We start from the raw sequence: 21,555 nt of genomic DNA, 5'->3' as shown, positions 1-21,555 counted from the left end.
TATATATATATATATATATATATCGATCAAAGTTGTACCAATGAGTCTCCATAAAACTGTTACTTACAGAACAAAGTATTAAAGCCATTAATTTGAAACATCTGCTAGCATTTGACGATGTATCACCTACATATGATGTTTTGTATTGTTCACTAATGTTTTCCAGAATGGTATTTATAAAACCAAAATTTAAAAAAAATGGATTCGAAGTGGGGATTTGGTATGTTAGGCATAAGGCCACACCAAGAACTGCTAAATGAGATTCGTTTTAGTAGTTTTCACGTCACACTCTCTTCCTTGCCTGACTCTGTGATGATTATTTTATTTATTCACTATGATAGTCTTCAGTTTGTATGATTGAGATATTTTGATATGAAAAAGTGTTATATTTTTGGAAATTATTATGTTCGGAAAATTATTTACAGAATTATTGAAAGATAAAATTATGTTCTGACAAGACTGTTGAGCCAGTGTAAATATTGTACTTGAGACTAGAATAGTCCTATTTGCAATTACTTTCGTCAGAAGCCATTATTTTTTTCTCGTGTGTTTTGCAATCTATAGATCAAGGCTGTGGTAACTAATTTCCTCAAGTAATTCTTAAGGTTTGCAACGCAGCTACGTATTAGACATATTTTTGTTCACATTATGTAGTTATCTGAAATGCATAATCACTTGATGTTGTGCACTTTGACAATAAATAAATGAATATCGAGTTGACAACACTTCGTTACTTAAAACATTGATAATATGGCTCTTACATGACCCTTATTGCATGTATAATCTTATTATTTTTTTATTGGTGGATTAAATAGTTTTTGAAGTTATTTGAATTTACTTTAACATTTTACCTTTTTCTGGGTTCATTTTTCTGAAATCTTTATTATGCCTTAACTTATTATTGTGTATGCCCATTAAATATATACTTTTACAATATATTATGCATTCAAAAAGGCTATCTAAATTTGCTTTCAGTATATTCAAAATCCATTGTATAGCTTGGAAATATTCGTGATTAGTCATCTTTTGCCTCTTTCATCCAGTCTCGCCTTGCTGCTGAAAATTTTGTACTGCCTCAACTATTCGTTACACACATGATAAATTCTTGCCCTTGGAAACCCTGTCGCCGCAACTCTATTAGAAATACTCGCACCTACCACCAGGCCCTCGACAACCATGTCCCTTTCAAATGAGGTTAAGTCATCTTGTATCGGCACCAGACATATTATCGGCACCAGACATATTACAGTAGTATAATATTGAGTGTAAACACAACTGTAGTCAGTTACCACTAAATATAATAGACCACTTTTTCCATCCCACATACAGTTAAAACTCAATTTCATACTACCTTTGAACATCGTATGGTCCCTTCTAGATGCAATTTAGGTTTTCAACAACCCACTGTAGCTATGCACAATATTACTGAAGACTGTCCGTAGAAGTGACAAAAGAACTATGGGTACTTTAACATTTATTGCATCTAGAAGTAAAATGTCTCAAGGAGCTTTCAAGACGCTAAACTTTCGGAAATTGACCACTTTCAAAAACATATCTTCTGCACTCTTATATTTCTGTTGTTGTTTCATATTCTGGTATGGGATTAACAAATAGCAAGTCTAGTTGTTTCATAACACCGGTGCAATAATATCGCCAGTAATAATAATAATAATAATAAAATAATAATAGTATAATAATAGTACAATAATAATAATAATAATAATAATAATAATAATAATAATAATAATAATAATAATAATAATAATAATAATAATAATAATAGTAATTGAAATTTATGAATTGTTATGAAAAATTAAGTTGCCATGTATGGGTGTGACTTAGTCAATCAAAATAAAATAATTGCCTTAACTTCTCACTCCTATACTGTGTAAGCAGAGGAATCAGATGGTAAATGCAAATGAATTATTATGAACAAATGGAGAAATTACAAAGCAGCAAACCATAACTTTTAAACAAAAGCTACAAATATGATATTGCCTATCTCAAACCAAGAAAATTGGTGAATAAACTGGAATTATTTTATTAGAAGTAAAACCTATGCTTCTGTGTTGATACATCATGTCTGCTAGATAGGTCGCAGTATTTTTAATTATTTTCAGCCCAGTTTCAGATCTGGTATAAACTAAACAAAGTTCACCCTGTGAAATATATTTATAGCTGTTTTTTTTTTTTTTTTTTTTTTTAGTGTTCGAAAGAGAGAATCAAAAGTAACTTGTCACATTATTCTAGAGAAGTTTATTTTTCCTTACGGACTCAGTTCTCTGTATTTAAAAAAAAAAAAAAAAAAACTTTAAGAGGAAAAATGGGAGAAGTAAAAGCTGTTTGCTCCATACTGGTAGGTCGTTCCAGATTATGGTTCACCTCCCTGTAATACTAGAAACACAAAACTTTCCAAATAGCGCTATAAGTTACTAAATAGAAATGCATCAGGTTTCATTTCGTCGTTTTATCATATTACATCATCTTTGGTATTCTTCATGCTCTGAGCTTCCATCGCAGACGAAAGCAATGTTAGAATGCAACTGCATAATTAAAGCTGCTGCGCGGTTCATTAAATCGTTAACATGATACATGTAAACGTGAGACCAATGTTGATGAACTCCGTTGGCCACAGCTATTAAAATACCGGTGTAAAGTGCACACGGACGTAAAACGAAATTTTCTCGGTGATGGGGGAACAAAATAGCCTTATAAAGCACCACTTTGTCCTCTGTTCCCACGAGCTGCTTCAACTTTTATTCAATAAGGTTCGTTTGGCCACACTATTAAATATCAAGGAAACAGTATTTGTAATCTTTTGCCATTCATTATTATTGTTATTCTTGTTGATTTATTTCTGACCTGGTAAATAAATATTGAGTACAGTGTTGTGTTTAAAAAGAAAAAAAATAACTGCTTAGGAGATTAAAAAAAAACTTTATGAAATATGCATAATGAAAGGAACACATTCTTTACCTGGACGCTCCATGTTTGTGCCTTGTAAATTAACAAATACGAATGGAAAAATAAGTTAATGACATGAATCAGTGGAAAAATATATGAGTCGAAATGATGCAACTAAATAACTCGATATCCTGCATCAACAATCTGTATCAGTCTAGGATGGAACGAAGAGACTCTTCGCATCAAAGAAAGGTGGAAGGAAAAAGCTAAATTGGAAATTAATAACATAATATGAGTTATGTTAAGAAAAAAAAAGACAATTGCTAGATGGGATCTTATAATGCACGGAAGCATCTTATTTGTGTAAAGCAAGAGCATAATACTTGCCATAATAATAGTATATTTCCTTGGTTATTCAGATATTATCACACCCGATATTAATATGGCATTCAAACCTGGATCTCCCAACCGAAGACAACAAGGTTAGACATTTAACTACCAGGAAACCATCTCATTATTAAAAATGAAATATGGTACATTATATCAGTTATTTTAACAATGCTCTTATTGTAATATATATACTAAAATCAATAGCGACTCTAGAGTTCTACAACAAAATGTCAATTGAGCAATTCCGTTGAAACTGACTTAACATCCCCGCTTCCGTTGCGAAACCATTACAAAGCTTTTGGACCAGTGGTGGCTTTAGCGGACAGGCCGATTAGGCACTAACCTGCCCAAAAATTTTGAAAAATACAAATGCTAACAATACAATAAAGAGTAAATATATTTCCCAATATTTATTTTAACGGTAGGTAATTATTTAACAAATAGCATCAACCACTACTGTAAAAATAGTTTCCTATTGTCATTAATCAACCAAATGTGCATATATATCCATAAGCGAGGGAGTAGGCCTATTCGAAATTAAAATCCTGAAGCCGCGCCTGTTTTGGACCTCCAGTGATGTCTTTCTTTAAAGACAATATTTGAATTATAATATTAGGCACAAATATTACAGGAAGAAATACCATTGTATAATCATATATCTAATATATATATGCGTGTCTTAGGCACAGAACTATTTAGCTTTACATATTTTACTCAATACTAAGGATATAAGCTATTTAAGAAGTAGGAACGTAATAGATGTTGTCTACTCAGCGCTTCTCAATCTATTTCTTAAATTAAATTTTCACAATCGATGCTGCAAATTAAATGAAATTTCCAATTTTACGTCCCACTGTACTGCTTTTTTTAAAGCTAAATGAGACAGGTAAGTTAATGAAAGTGAATTCTGAAATAATTGGTGCAATGAGGATGTGGAAGGAAACGAAAAAAAACCGAGTAAACCCACGGACGTGATGTTGTCCAACATGAGTTCGCATGGGTGAGGATAAAACCTGGAAACCAGTCGCATCAGGGGTGAGTGCTCTGGCACTGAGCCACCGTATCTCCTCTCATTCGATATGGATACAAAAACTAAGTAACGGTAAAAAGTTAACTATGAAAGTTAAATATAATATTTTTATGATATATTGAAACAAATAGCATTCAATTTCAATTATTTCTAATAGCTCTTCCGTGGCTAAGCGGTTAGCGTACGCGCATATGGCGTGGGAGACCCGGGTTCGATTCCCGGCGGGAGCTCATGTGGTTCGGATTCCACGTTAATCAGTAGGTCCACGTCTCATATAGCCTCGCTGCTGAAAGGGACGCTAAACTAAATTCAACTCAACTCAATTATTTCTAAAGCAATGAGTAATTCATTCGACCATTCATTTTCAGCAGTAATACGTAGACCGACTGTTCAACGTAGACTTTGAAACACACGTGTTCCTATCGAGAATCGAACTATAGTATTCCATGTCGAAGACGCGTTTGTAAGCTATACACCGACGAGCATGCTTCAAAATATGAGTACGTTCCGCAAGTATACTGGGGACCGATTTACTGATACCTCGTGAGTGCTACGCGCCTTAAACTTACACTACATGATTTAACAATTGACTACTCTTTACTTACTGTTATTTTAGAGTTAATTATTCGATTTTCAAGTGCAACACTTACATTTTTTCTGTGGCTTATCATGTTTGATTTCCAGTAAGATTTCAATGGTAAATCAATCTAAAATGCAGTTCAAAAATATACACTCGTTTCTTAAACGCTTGGGGAAAAAAAAGTCACGTAAACATGCATCAGGTGCTATTAAATTCAAGAATTGTAAAGTATACTAAGAAGGTATTATTACTTTTTCCTTCATAATAATTCGAATATGAGCTTCGCGAACAAATAATTATTCTAAATTCTACCATGGATCTCACTCGTTCTTGATACAATGTGAGTCATTCTTGTGTGTGTGTAGGTTTGTGTATTTGTATGTGTGAAAAGCGTCACAAATCCACTTCTTTCGTGTTGAGTGCGTCAGCACAGTCACAAAGTTAGGTTCCACACTGTTTTCTCTTTTCCCAGGGTTCAGCCTTTCAACCGAAACAGATTATGTTATTGTCATGAAAAATGTGTGATTACGTTGTGCGTAAAGGCAGAAGTATAAGCGGCTGCTCTGTGAAACACGCGATCTTTAAAACAAGAACAAAGCCAGAACAAATGAACACAAATTAATATCAAGCATCGTTACTTAAATTATGATGCTAAATCTCTAACAGACATCAGTCAGGATTGGAAACTGATGTCTGCTTTTCAGTGGTTTCTCATTCGTATATAAGGTTGCGTGCCCATATTCATTTCTTAATTATTTTCTTCCATAATAATTTGGAAGCCATGTAATTTTGTGACTGTATTATAGAGCCGACCTTTGTTAAAACTGTTGAACCAAGAATACTTAAGTTGTGGATATTTAAGTTGTTATTATTGAGTTGATCTTTCATAATGTTCTGATGAAGCCGATGTTACTTTGCTGAAACTGTTACACAGGAATTATTAATACATATTTGGTGCTTTGGTCAGTTTTGTTTTATTAATACTGTATTTTTTTTCCAGAGTTATAACGAACAACACACAAGTTGAAAGATTTTATTTTTGATGAAGAACATCTACTATACTTGAGACAAGTTTCACGTTTAAATACAGCTTGCAACCATAGAGAAACGTATAAATCATACCAAATGTGGGGTTTTGAACAAGAAGAGACGACAAAGCACTCTTTTCAATAGAGAGAGATACAGTTTTCGAAATATCACTTGAACAACGCCTTTTCCGAGACGACACAGCCCCAACTCTTGTATCGTAGGCAGTCCTAATTAAATCCCCTTCATGATTTTGCTCAATTTATTTTCCATTTTGTGCAAGTGGTTCTATTATATGTTTCATGGTTCATACATGTCAATATCCTTCTGTCCACTTCTTCGCCTCAAGTGTATGTATATACATACACAGACCTAGAGGCCATATCACCAAATTATGGAGACCAATCTTTTAAACTTAGGTTTATTCATATTTTTTTCCAAGAAGTGATCGAATTATTATCTTACTTCCTAAAAGTGAGAGTGGTATACTGGTGAATGAAAAACAAAAAAAGCTATTTTCTTGGAATGGGTTATATGCCCCCACGTAACGTAATCGCTAATGCGTTCGCATTTGGTGCAAGTGCTCCTGGGTTCGATTTCCGATGGGAATATTCGGTTAAAACGTGTAACAACCTTTCCAGAACAGCCATCCTGACTGAGATTTTCCTGAATGTTTCTTCCTCACACCACACAAATACCAGGATGCACTTAACATGCAGGCCTCAGACCACTTCCTCACTTCCCCATTCCATTTATCCTTCCCTCTTTCCCGCGCAGTGTGATCGCAGAGGGATATCATCCTTCAACTCGACGTGCTTAAAGGGGCCGCGGTGGCTCAGTAGGGAGTTGCTGTTAAACTGTGCTAGCGGTAGGACGTGTAGTCCGGTGCAGTGTTTGTTCGCAGTTTGATGTGCTTAGCTTTACCACTATGTGTGGTTTATTTGTGTAAGTGACTATATATTGTAAAATATTACGATGTCTCAGCTCGTTAGAAAAAATACCATCAAATGTGTATTTGACAAGGAAAAACGTAATAATCGCCCGTCACCCATCGCTATTCATAAATGGGTTGAAAGTTTATTTAAAGAGGACTGCCATGACATTATTGCGCTCCAACTTCACTCTGATGAATATGCTGTGTTTGTGACTTTTAATACTGATGCCATTTTTGAAAAAGTGTTTATTAAGCTCGAACCTACGGTACCATTTAAACATAGTGACGGTAGTGCCTCTTTTGTCCAACTTGTCAACGCAATGGAAAATATTACCAGGGTAAGAGTCTTTAATTTACCTATTCAACTAGATAATAACGTTATTGTGCAAATTCTGACTGAATATGGAACAGTGAAAAAATATAACAAACGAGACATGGTCTCAAAATTATCCCCTTGCAGTGTCCAATGGAATACGAACTGTGAACATTGTCCTTAAAAAACTATCCCTTCACGTTTACTCTTTAACGGCTTTCGTGGCTTCATATCATATGAAGGCCAGCCTGTAATGTGTTTTTTCTGTCGATCATTAACTCACCGACTTAGTGACTGTGATAAGAAAAGAAGACAAGAACTGAATGGCTCCCATACGTCTCAAACGTCTGACATTCGATTTACCGAGTTTTTCCCCCCACTCCGCCCCGCATCTAGCGCACCGCCACTGCCTTTACAAATGTCATCTCTCGGCACTATTCCAAAAAAACCTTGTGAACAACATGTGCAATTACAACCAAACAGTTCAGCATCAGTAACTGACACCTCTACTACATTGCTGCTCATACGGATGACAACTTTGATTCCCCATCTGGCCTTATCAACAATGCAGCTGAAGAAACACATACACCTAGTGTTAATGTTAATGACCTTGCATGTGTTGATAATATCGATACTCCGTCTTGTCTCCCTGGTAAACAGCCTGTTGGTACTGAGGGCTCCCTCCAAGCTGTGAAACAAAAAACTGATATGGAATTCATTGCACCTACTTCCGATACAGACGGTAGTGACCTTGACCTGGAAAGTGAAACAACAGACATTCCTGATACCACAAGGGAATTACGTTCACAAAAGAAACGAGGCTCACGTGGTTCTTATTCACAACCTGTGAATGTCATAACAACTCGAAAGAAGAAAAGGCGTGGTGCTTCAATAACTGAATGTTTACGTCACGACGATACTGGCTCAGGTGTGCTCCCTGACCTTCAAGATTTGTAAACACTTTTTTCGCTTTTTTATTGTCAGTGTGACTATATTGACGTTCTCATCTTCTGTTTACAGTAATACGTTGATATGTTCCAATCTTACATTTGCTTTTTCGTTTTCTTACTTATAACACTGTACATTACACGTATTGTTTCCCTCAATGTAAACCGTATGCAAAATAGTGTTAAAAAAGAATTGTTTAAAAAATTTGTTTATGATTATGACGCAGATTTTATATGTCTTCAGGAAATAATCTCCGATGAACACTGTTCCATCTCTGGTTATAAGAGTCATGTTAATATTGGTGTACATGGTTTTGGAACTGCTGTATTAGTGAAAGAAGGAATACAAATTGATTCCCTTAAAATGTTGGTGGATGGCAGAGGGATAGCGTTGTATTGGAAAAATACTGTAATTGTCAATATATATGGGAATTCGGGGCATCAAGGGAAGACGGGTAGAGAGATCTTATATTCTGAAGATTTGTTGTATTTGCTTTCTGAACCTTTTAATAACATTATGCTCATGGGCGATTTTAATTGTGTACTTCGAGCTAATGATTGTGTCGGGACACCATCATATAGTCCTGCACTACAATTTTTTGTTTCTCAATATAGGCTGGTTGACACTGCTATCTACTGTAAAAAGGACCATATCTTTACTTACGTGCGCAGTAATGCGGCGTCCAGAATTGACCGTTGCTATTGTAATCCAGACTTGGTTAAATTGATTGTTAAATATGATGTCTGTTTAGCCCCGTTTACTGATCATTTGGGTCTAGTTCTTGAATTTAATATTGGTTCGCCGTACTGTGTCTGGGGACGATCCTACTGGAAAATGTCCCCCCTTGGTCTAAATGATCCTTCTTTTCTTAACCAGTTTCATCGGCACTGGTCAGTCTGGCTTCACCACCGCCACAGGTATACCACAAGCCTCAAATGGTGGGAGCAATATGTGAAATCCAAAATCAAATGGCTATATATCGATCACTTTCGAGATAGGAATGCCAATAGTAACCATATGATGCAATTTTATATGAAATGTTTACAATCTGTTAGTGGTTTATCGGCTACTTCCCCAATATCGTACCGAGATATGCAGTATTATAAAGGTAAAATTTTACATTTGCAGAGAGAATGTAAAATTTCGTTTCTATTGTAAAGATAACACTGTGGTAGAAAACGAGCGTATGACCTTATACCATCTAATTCATACAAAGAAACGTAAAAATGGAGCTTTAATTTCAAGATTAACCTCTAATACTCAGCAAGTACTAACTAATCCGAGTGAAATTAGAGCTCACATTCATAATACATACCAAGAGTTGTATAATGTATCACAGAACACGACTCCTGTTTGGCAATTTACGCCTCTGCCAGGTTATACAGTAACATCTGATTATAACGACATGTTAATGCAACCATATACCAAAAATGAGATCCATGATGTAATACTCAGTTTTCAGCGTTATAAAGCTCCTGGAATTGATGGATTAGTAGCAGAATTTTATCAAAAGGTGTTTGCTATTATAGCAGATGAGTTTACTACTATTGTCAATGAAATATTGCATCATGGTGTAATTAGTGAATCCTTTGCTACAGGTGTCATTATATTAGTACCAAAGTTACCAAATCCTACTTGTCTTAAGCATTTTAGAGCGTTAACTATGTTAAATGTTGACTATAAAATGGTAGCAAAATGCTTTTTCAATAGATTAAAAACAGTGCTCTCAAGCATTCTACACCCAATGCAAGCAGGATTTCTAGAAGGTAATAAACTTCTTGATGTATTGATGGATCTTCGCGATGCTGTGGCATATTTTGATTACAACAAATGTAAAGGTGGCCTTTTATCTATAGATTTAAGGACAGCATTTGATTTGGTTAACCATGGGTATTTATATCAAGTAATGGAAAAATTTGGATTTCATCCTGCTGTAATTAATCAAGTGAAAATTTTGTACATGTTTGCGAGATCTAAAATTCAGGTGAATGGTTATTTAACACCTTTTGTAACAATCAATAGATCTATTAGACAGGGGTGTCCGATTTCTATGTCTCTTTTTAATATTTACATTTCACCATTGATTTGTGAATTACATGCTATACACATAGGTAATTCCTTTGCTGATCTCCACCTTACAGTGCGTTCCTATGCTGATGATCTTTCTGTTTTAGTACGAGATGAAGCTCAACTTAATCAAGTTATTCATGTCATACAAAATATTGGACAATCTAGTGGGGCATGCATAAATTTTCAGAAAACAAAATTGCTTGCATTTGGTAGGCCTACTTGGGATTTTCAGATGATTACTTTTCCTATTCTCCATGTTGATAGGATAAAAATTTTAGGTGTCTATTTTTATTGCACGGTCCAACAAATGATTTTAGAAAATTGGGCTCTAGCCCTCCAGAAGATGAAAGGTTTATGTCAATCGTGGAAATTTCGTGGCTACTGTCTTGAACAAAGAATTTGGATTGTTAATACATATATTACATCTCACCTTTGGTATTTAAGTCCTGTTTTACCGTTGCCAGGTCGAATTGCCCGCTCTATGCAATCTGCAGTTTATTGATTTGTTTGGAGAGGTAACATTTTTAAAACACCCATGTATGTTCTTACTCAATCTAAAAATGCTGGAGGTCTCAACATGGTGGATATATATTGCAAAAGCACTGTTTTATATTTGATTAATTGGATGTACAAGTTACAATTAAATACACCCAGTTTTGCAAAAACCTGGGGTCTCTATTGGGTACAGGCCACGGCGGTCACCCCTCCTCTTAATATGTCGATTCTTTCAAACACTGTAAAATATTTGTATGATGTACTCTTGAATTCTAGTTACATGGTTCTAGACTTAGATACTCCCAAACGTCAGAATATTAAAATTTTGTACAGCTCATATCAGTGTAAACAAAATGTTACTATTAAACGAAAAGACAACTTTCCTAACTATAATTGGGATATGATCTGGAAAAATATCAATAACACAGTCCTAAATGTCAATCAACGCTCTGTGTGGTACCGAATTGTACATGACGTCATACCAACTAATATAAAGTTACAGAAAATTAAGCTGATGTCTATCGGAACATGTTCGCATTGTAGTAGAGACGATACTTTACAACATCGGCTTTCAACTTGTGATTTGGTGCACGACATATGGTTGACGTTCGCACGTATCATGTGTATTCTAGTTCGTTGTGGGATCCAGGATATTTCCCCGCTAATGATTTTATTTCCTGCTTTTTCATATTATCCACATTACAAACAAAATAGTGTAATCTGGTTGTGTGGTGTAACTGTTGAATATTTGATTCAAAGTCAAACGCCAACCCTTGCAGACTACTATTTTCACCTGTTGAAAGAACGATGGAAGATAACTGAAAATATCAAACGAAAACAGTTCTCGAATTATTTAGCTGTTGTTGATGAAAAATTAACAATGATGTATTCATAATATTTGTATTACTAATTCTTTTTTTTAAATGTTTCTGCTGTTTGTGATTTGATTCCTTGTTATTTGTTCATAATACAGTATATGTTATCCTTTTGGGAAAAAAATGTTATGTATTCCAATGTATAATACTTTCCTGCATCTAAATAAATAAAAAAAGGCGGAAAAAAAGTGGTAGAGCGTTCACGTCTGGTGATAGGGGTCCCGGGTTCGATTCCAACCCCCACCAATTGAACTTTGTGATGGACAAACACTGTGTGCGTGGGTTTCCTCGGGGTTTTCCCGTTTCCTCTCACTGTCTTCATTCCACCATTTTCATTCATTTTTCATTATTACCGTCTCCTTTAGCTTAGCCGGCATAATTGTGGGACGTAAAACTCAAATATTTCAATTCATTTTTGACGTGCTTAAAAAGGCGTAGATATCGTATGTCCAGAGATGTACAGTGTGCGCCAAAATATACAGTACTGAAACTCACTCATCTCGAGCACGTGGTGCGTTTGTCGACGAGGCATAGCTCCAACTGCACATGTTCGCAGTAGTGAAAAGGCAGTTTGTTATGCAGTTGTTGTTGGAAATAGGTCTCTTGACGGAGGAAAATCTATTCATAGTTGAGCATTATTTCCGCTCATACGGAAGCGATCGTGAAGGTGCATTGAGTTTGAAAAAGGCGGCACAACATTCCGAGAGAAGTTTAATAAGGCAGGAATGTTAAAGGAAAGTGTGTTCAACTGTGAAGATCCACTAAAAACTGTGCCTGCATTACGTGAGCAAATCATCACCTTTTGCAGGAGTCTGCAGCAACCTTTGTTTGAGCATCTGCGTGAACTATATGAATACTGTCTACAGTGGTAAATCAACACGTTAATAGTATATATATATATATATATATATATATATATATATATATATATATATATATATATATATATATATATATATATAGTATGTATGCTAATTCCTTTTGAGGAGAAATAAACTCACAGAAGACAATAATGTAATCTTTTCATTTCAGTACAGTATATTTTGGCGCATACTGTAGTTCCTTACCTTAATCTTGATCGGAAAGGGCTCTGAAAATTTTGTTCATATTTCATTAACTGCTCTAAAACATGGAATGAGAATAGTTTTTCTTGGAGCAATTTTGAATGAGAAGTTTTCTTATGGATGAAATTTCGAACAATCTTCTTTTAAAAATTTAAGAACAGGTTTCGTTAATATCACTATTGTGTAATTCGTCTTCTCTCACAAAATACCAGAAACAAAAGTTTGTGAGTTGAGTGCATTTTGTTTCATTAGTTTTCCCTGAAATATCTCTCGAGATTTTCTGTGTATTTTATGAATAAATACTCATCCTTAACTCTAGAATACGACATAATTAATCTTTTGAAAGAACATACAAATAATATTTTACTGATGATGTGAGTTTTCTTTGAAACAGTTTCCTGAAAAAGTACACTGAAAAAAATGGCTTGGTCAAGAACACCAAAGTTGTTTGGTCAGTGCATTTGGTCACTTTATTTGGTTAGTTTAACCAAAATTTGGTCATTTATACCAAACGTGTTTGGTCATGAACACTATACTTTTTGGTCAGAACATTTGTTTGATTAATTTGGTTATGCCAACCAAATCTTAAATGATTTGGTAAAAATTTGGTTTTCCTGACCAAAGTGTTTAGTTACAAAGTCAAGTAAATCGATTTGACTTCTGGATAATTTTTATGGAAAATATCAGTGTTTTGAGCGTATGTAAGAGCAGGGGTGTAGCCAAGGGGGCCCATCGGGGCCAGCCCCCCCCCAAATGGTTTCCTGCCCCCCCTCAAATGACCAGCTTTTAAAACATCATAGTAAAATTATCTCGCGTCATTCATTTAAAAGTAACAAAGCTTATTGACAATTAATAATTTATGGTAAAATAGTATGGAGAAATATTGTTTTTCCATACCGATCAAAAAATAGTATAGTATTTCTTCCTTATACCGATCGAAAAATAGGATACTTTTTTGTGACAGCAGATTACACAATTTACTGCGATTTATATTTGACAGTTTGAAGACAACCGTTTTAACAAGGTACTACAAATACAGCCATAAAACAAAGGTACTAAACTGATTTGTCCTAAGTACAGTATATTTAATATGCTTTAACAAGTGTTTTAAAAGACATAGAGGATGGAAAATTTGGTGAGAAACAATGCTTTTATTCAATTTGGATTTCATTCGCTCTCTCTTTTATTTCTACTCAGTGTAATAAAATAATATTGTTTTTATAATCACCAATAATAAATAAATATTTTTGTCAGTAAACCATAAAGAAATTAAGTGAAATTTCAAAGAAAATCAATCTTGTGTAGATAGGTTCTGTATACAAGGTCTTAAATTTAAATATAAAGGTAACCAAGAAAAGTTTTCTTGTTTTTTCACCCACCACCTTCGAACATCGATATGTCACCTAACCTGGAAGATCAAAAATAGTCCCCATCAGCATCGACGACTTTCTGAAAACGTTCTGGAAGGCCATGCAATCCATCGCGGTAGAACTTGGTGGGCCATGAAACGAAGAAAGTATCAGGTGCATTTTGGACTTTTACTAGGGATTTGAACTGGCGTCATCTAAGGTGATTGTCCAAAGAATGGAACAGGTGATAATCGTACGGTGCAATACCCGGGGAATATAGTGGTTGCAATGTTGTTTCCCATCCAAGGCAGAGAATGGTGTCCTGAGTCATCCTAGCCACGTGGGACTTAGCGTTGTCCCGTAAACGAGGACCCATTTGCCATTCAGAAGTGATGGCTCCACAGTTTTGAGTTTTTTTCTTGAGCACAGCTAAACTGCTGACACTACATAGTTGCATTGATACTCTGACTAGCTGGTAGCAGTTCCTGATGCACGATGCACCAAACACACATAGGGACTTTCTTCTGGTATAGTGCTGGTTTCTGCTGTTTTGAAATCGGTTCATGGGATGCTAACCAATGATGACGGCGCCGTGGAGCTTCGTATAGGACCCACTTTTTATCACATGTCAACGCCCTGTCCAGAAATGGCTTCGAAACAGTAAATAAACACAGGCGACAACCGCGTTGCCTTCTGGTCCGCAGTCAAAATATGAGAGACCCATTGACCCAACTTGTAGTGCTTCACAAGTTGATGGATGTGCTGCCGAATGGTTTCTCCACACATTGAATTGTAGTCCCAGTTCCTCTTTGTACATGTGTTGGCATTCTGGCACGTGGTGTTTTCGGGTGTTTCGTCATCGTCCTTAAACTTGTTAAACCATCGCTGCAATGTCCGCGTCGTCACGACACCCTCACCAAAGGCCTGGCATATCGTCTGTCCCGCTACAGCGGCGTTTGACATCCATTTGAACTCGTTCAGCATACATGCTCTTATGACGCTTTGTGGATGTCCCATGTTCCCTCTGTCTTTACGCAAATTCACGGTGTATCTGAATTGCCACAACCAGGTAGTATGTTGGATATACCCACACCAACAACTGACGTTCGCCTTATCTCCACTCGCATTCAACTCACGGTTTGAGGTCCAATTGAACACAGACCTCCACAAAAAGAGACAGAACTTTTTTGGTTACCTTTATAATTATGCACAAAAGTATAGCGTTTGGTCCCGGGCAGTAGTTCTTGATTAAGCATAACAAAAACTATCTTGAATATAATTTATGGATAATAATAATAATAATAATAATAATAATAATAATAATAATAATAATAATAAGAAGAAGAAGAAGAAGAAGAAGAAGAAGAAGAAGAAGAAGAAGAAGCTAAAATAGTGTTTTTAGTCTTCCAGAAGGAAATCAAAATTTTCCTTTCTTTCAGGCATCAAAAACACTAGCAGCAACACATTTTTTTGGCTTTGTACATTGTAGCTGCCTCCCTGAAAAACGACGGGGCCCCCTACACAAACCTGCTGGTTACACCCCTGTGTAAGAGACAAATAAAACTGACTATTTAGCTGCACAGAATGAATATTTGAAGTGTGTGATTAATTTTGTAAATCGAGGAAAGCTTACAGTTTCGTATATATTTTTTTTACTGTAATGTAATATGTGTTGGTTATTTTAGTGGTCGTAAGTTTGGCGTAACATTTAGGCCTTTATATGCAGATGAAGCGGGAACGTTGTATTGACGACGCTAGGGCAGGGAGCAAAATTATAGGGGCAGGGGTTGGGACATTTCCTATTCACCTACCAGAAACTTTCGGGTAAATAAAGTGACGCTAACACCAGAAGTTTGCAAAATTAACTAGTGCATTCACAGTTTACCGATGCACAAAATCTAAAATATACGAAAGAAATAAGGAATATTGTTAAGTTTCTCACTCAGATCACTTGGTATTGACTCTGGCTCACTTGGTATTGGTACTATTCGTTATTTGTAACTGTGATGCAGTCATGAATATAAATGTAGTGTAAACGTATAGCATAGAGTGAGCATGAAACACGAACCAACTTATGCTAGGTGGCCACTAATAAGCACGAATGATATCCAACCGAGCGAGGACAAAGGCGCAGTATTGGTGCCTGAGCGTTAGCAACGGGGTCCGACGGTGGGTATTCATATAAACGAGGTAGTTAAGAACAGCTCACTCTACACCACAATACCGGCTTCGGAGCCGTCGATGGATTTGGGGGAGATACTAAAACTATTCCCAAATATGAAGCATCCTTTTGAAGAACTTTTCATATGAAATTCAAATATGGGAATTCTTACCTGTGAAATCGATATTTCCTGAGAAATACGTTAATAAAAGCGTGGAAGTTTACGTTTGGGACACCACTCGAAATAATTATTGAAGAAATATAAGTTCCCTAATTTACTTCTTACTGACCCCTAAAAGATTTGCACTGGGCGACATGAAAATATCTCACTTGGTATAGGTAAAGGTAAAATTCAAGGGGGCCACCAGAAGTAATTGTTAAACAATCACAATTCTTTCCGCCCACGAGAGTTTGTGGTGAACATTATCGTGTCCGTGATTTTTTCGAGATTCTCCCGTTTCCTCACACATTAACATTCCACCATTTTTACAATCATTCCCTTCCATTAATCATCCGTCACCTTTGACATAAAGGCACAAACATAGTGCGTGAAACGAATTATTTTGTGGAGAGGAGCCGCTGTGGTACAGTGATAGAGCATTCTCATCTGGTGCATGGTGTCCCTGGTTCGCTCCCAGCTCGCGTCAAATAAACTTTGTGGGAAACATACATCGTGTGCGTGGGTTTCCTCATGGTTATCCCGTTTCCTGCCAGTTTCTTCATTCCACCATGCCATTCATTTCTCATCACCGTCTCCTTTAGTCTCCACGCCATATTCGTGGGGCGTAAACCTGAAAGATTTCATTTCCTTTTGTGGAGGTTCCGTTAGGGCTTTTGTCTGTGGGAATCATTTAAAGCAGATGGTTTGAAATAAGTGGCAACGTACCATGAAGTGCACACGATTGGTGACTTTTTGCTTTAAAGTTTTCTTGTTTGTACTTTATAAAATGATTTAAATGTTAAATAAGTTATTATGGGATGTGTATTTTCATCCAACCTATACGTAATATTTACACATGTACTAACTTTCCATTACCATATTTGTTAGATCCCATGAGTTTTGCGATAACCATATTATTTTCAGTTTAGTACCTATACCAACAGTGTTTGGTAATTTCTACCAAATGTTTTGGTCAATTTCATTAAATACAGGTTTAGTATTTACAACCAAATTATTTAGTTCCAAGAACCAAATCTGGATCATTTTAACCAAATATTTTGGTATTCCCAAACAAATCCTACTTATTTGGTCATTATTTGGTCAAAATTACCAAATGCATATTTCGTGCTGGTAACCAAACACTAGGTTCCTGCAACCAAACAAATCGTAACCAAATAACTTCGTGCTGGTGACCAAACGTTTGGATTGCGCTATATTGACCAAACGATTTGGTCACCAGCAACTAAACTTTTTTTCAGTGTATATTATAATTTTGTTCGTATTTCATTAAACAATTTTTTTCAGAAATAAGTCTACAATATGGCATGATTTTATAATTAAATTAAAGAGTGGGAGTGATATAAGTTTAGTTCTTTGGACGGTTCTTTTCATTTTTCTTTTTAGCGATATTGGTATTCCCCTTTGCTAGTGCGCATTCCTTCCATGCGATTCTGATTTCGATTCTCAGCAGCTTATGTAGTAACTTGAAAGTTAAGATATAACCAACTCTAGTCTAAACAGCCAGAAACAATCTCATTGAGAGCCGATATGTTGACCACGAAATTAACCAAGCAAACCTGCGCAATATTACCAGTATTCTTCCATGGGTTGTAGTTCAAGGAAATATAGCCATACATAACAATTTAACAGTAATATTCCTCCTCATGGCTAGGTCTATTACACTCGTCATTTCTGAGTTCAATTCCAGGTGGTGGTTGAATCAAAAACAGTCGTCAGGATACCACTGTAAACAAAATGCTTCGTCTCACATAACCACCGCGCTGGAAAGGATCGTTGACTTCAATGAGTGAATCAATAAAAGCAATACTTACGAGGAAATAGTGCTGGATTAACATTTCAATCGGTATTTTTTTTAAGTATATATGCTATCCACTATTTATATGAACCTAAAGCTTCTTTGTCATTTCAAACCTGACTAGCTGTTTTAACTTGATATTGCATGCTGAATTTACAATCTAAATATTTGAAGGGAAAGAGAGAGAGAGAGATGGAGAGGAGAAGGAGTTTTAAAAAACGAGAATATTTAAGATCGGAGTGATTGAAGCCATTCGTGTAATTCAACTCTTCACATTTCACTATTTGTACGCGGTCTGTGTTCGTTTTTCGTTAATCCTGTGTTGTTTTTCACACAAAGTGATTGTCGTCCATTTTCACTGAGGCGTGATGGTATATTTGGAGGATTAACTGAGCATATTTACTGCTTCAGTTGAACTGGTTGTATTGCAAAATTTGTTTTAGCGGCCAGAAAGATATTTTTTCTGCCGACATGATAGTAGGTCACAACGAACACATGTGTACTTCTACATGTATATATTGAAGCATCTGCATGTACATATATGCTAAGCTTCAATACGTAAATAAGATGGAAGTGAATAATTGACATTGATAATTAATTTAAAAAAAAACTACTTATGTTTTCTCCTGAGGGTTATGTTCTAGAGTCCAAGTAAAAATTGTGTATAAATAATTACAAAATTAGAACTTTAAAAACATGTAGTGTAACATAAATGTAGGAGTAGGACACACCAGATTCCTCTGACTTACTTATGGCAATGAATGAAATCAGTAACGCTTGCAAGATTCTTTCCAGTGGGCCCCAAAGACCGACACACAAGTGAAGTCGCGAATATGCACGCCTTCATGTACAGTCACCAACAGAAGTATATCTCCCCCTGAGTGTTCTAAGTGCATTACCTGGTGTTCAGATCATTTGCAGTTTGTAAAACGCCTGGAAAAATGCAACTCAACTTACACGAAATATTTCCTCACAAGGACAGCAGTTGGTAGCGTTGAATCAGATCTTTATGCAAATAAAATTGTGAGTAAATGAAGCACAAAACAGTTTTCCATTCGGAGATACATTTCTATGGTGCGGAGCCTGTTGTAAAATGAACATCATGTAAACTCTCGATATTGTTATGTATGTAGTGTATTATTACATCATATATTGCATGTTCAAAGAAATAAAAACACTGACCACGCATGAATCAGAAAATGCTTAAAAGTAGAAGAAAATATCAAATCTAGAACAAAAGCAGGAAATAAGTTTTTGAGGAATGTTTCTGCGAAGGCTGATACGGAATGAGCCCCTAGTAGACAAAAATATTTGTGTTCGTCCATCTCTCCAAGATTCAATAAACCCAAGAAGTATGTAATGAATTAACATCAATTTTGGCCAGAAATAAGAAGGTCAAAAGTTAAAATCGGGTTTGTTGATGGAGGCGTTATTCAAACAGAAGGATACGAAAATCAACTATTTAACCCGTTTTAACGCTGACCATTATAGAGCAAAAACGGTAGTAGATAACTAAAAAACAGTTTCCTATAATCGATTAAGGGTCCTAAGAATAAATTCCATATCAACCTCTAACTCTCTACCAAAAACCAGAAGTAATGGAAATTCAGTAAAACTTCCGGTTTCAGTATTAATCTACTTAGAGCAAAAGCAATAAGACAGTGACCAGCGATGTTTAATGGATTTAACGTTCAAACAATATGTATCATCCTCTCCCTTAACTCTATACTCAAGCCGGAAGTTGCAAAAAATAGCCACTTCCAGTCCTAACGTTGTTTGCTGTAGAGTGAAAACGGAGCCGTTATCTGCGATTAATTAAGAGTCTCAAGAATACATTCCATCTCTATTCTAATATGCCTACTAAAATCGGAAGTGGTAAAAATAAACTATCACTTCTAGTTTTAATGTTAACTGAAAAAATATCACGTCATACAAACCAAATTTTTTCGCTTGATTTGCACATAACACTACTCCTTATTTCTTGCTCAAAAAGAAACATTACCCATGGAATTGCAACTACCAGACTGTTAAATAATGAAAAAAGTAGTTATTATTACCGCTTTACGATATGAATAATAAACTTTCTTATCGTAATTAGCTTCAAAATCCTAGTTCCTAAACGTTTTTCCAGCACATGAGGGGTTGTGATACGGCATTCTAGTATCCCGTGGCACACCGTTTGAAGATGGCTGTACAAGATGTTGATTTTGTATCATTTCTTTAATAATGGAGCAGACAATGTCACAACATGTTACAAAATCTTGATTGTGAATGCATTTCTCTCACATCCTCAGGAAATAAAAACGTAAATCCTTCGGTGATATACCCAGACATATAAAAGAATACTCAAACACATTTTCATAAAGAACCCCCCTCGTGACTGTATGTTTGGCGTACGGGCCGGAGACCTATGTTCAATTCATGGCGGGAGCTCATGTGATTCGAATCCTGATTTAAGCTGTAGGTATACCCCTCATTTAGCCTCGTTCCCGAAAAGGACATTAAGTTCAATTCAACCAACCAAACAACTTTCTCATAAAAACGTTAATGCTCAAACAGTTCCATGAATTATTCATTCATTAAATAAACTATCTGAAGAAAACCGCAAGGAGATGTTAACATTCTCCTAAAAATTACCTACAATTACTTGAGATCAAAATCAACAGAGATCAGAAGAGGAAATCGACAATCAGTTCAGACCATCTGAAGATCAAGGGGAAGGAGATGGAATAATGTTGTACATTTTTAAAGCTTTTATGCCTTAAGGGAACTTATTCAGCATTCAGTGATCAACTACTCACAAATTCAGAACTCAGTTGTGAGGGTAGACAGGCTTGAACAATAGATGAGAAACATAAACATGAGTACTATAATTTGAAAACGAAGTATTTTACGTAGAATGTGACATTAGAATGCATTGCTAAACTGAGGAATCTTACCATACATTATTGTTATCCTTAGAGGAAAGAAATTATAGTAATTCATGCAATCATTTTTCTCAGCAAATGATGCATAGAAAGGAAAATATATTCTTTATGTTATTTAACACTTTCACTCCTACAACCGTCACAGTGATAGCCAAGGAATCATCAGTGCATTAAGCTTCTCTCTAACCCTTATAGATGACAAAACATAATGAAGGTTCATAATTTGTATTCATCACCATCATTTATCAACCTGTGGTACGAGTACCACTGGAGGTACCCGAGCTACTGTTGGTTAGTACAAATGACTGCTCTAAAGATATGCAAAAATATCCTATGGCTTGGGACAAAAAAAATTGGGAAGTGTGACTGAATCGAAGACTCAGTTCTAGTAACTTTCTTGACATTATCCTTCACCTGGTAAGATCAAAAGCCGATATTATATTGATATCATTTTTATTAATCCACATCCTCTTGTATATGCTTTGTCCGTTTTCTATCAAAATCTAATATCTT

The sequence above is a fragment of the Thermobia domestica genome, chromosome 6, assembly GCF_964235325.1.
Source record: "Thermobia domestica chromosome 6, izTheDome1.hap1.1, whole genome shotgun sequence".
Classification (NCBI taxonomy): Eukaryota; Metazoa; Arthropoda; class Insecta; order Zygentoma; family Lepismatidae; genus Thermobia; species Thermobia domestica.
This window is presented reverse-complemented; position numbering follows the sequence as displayed.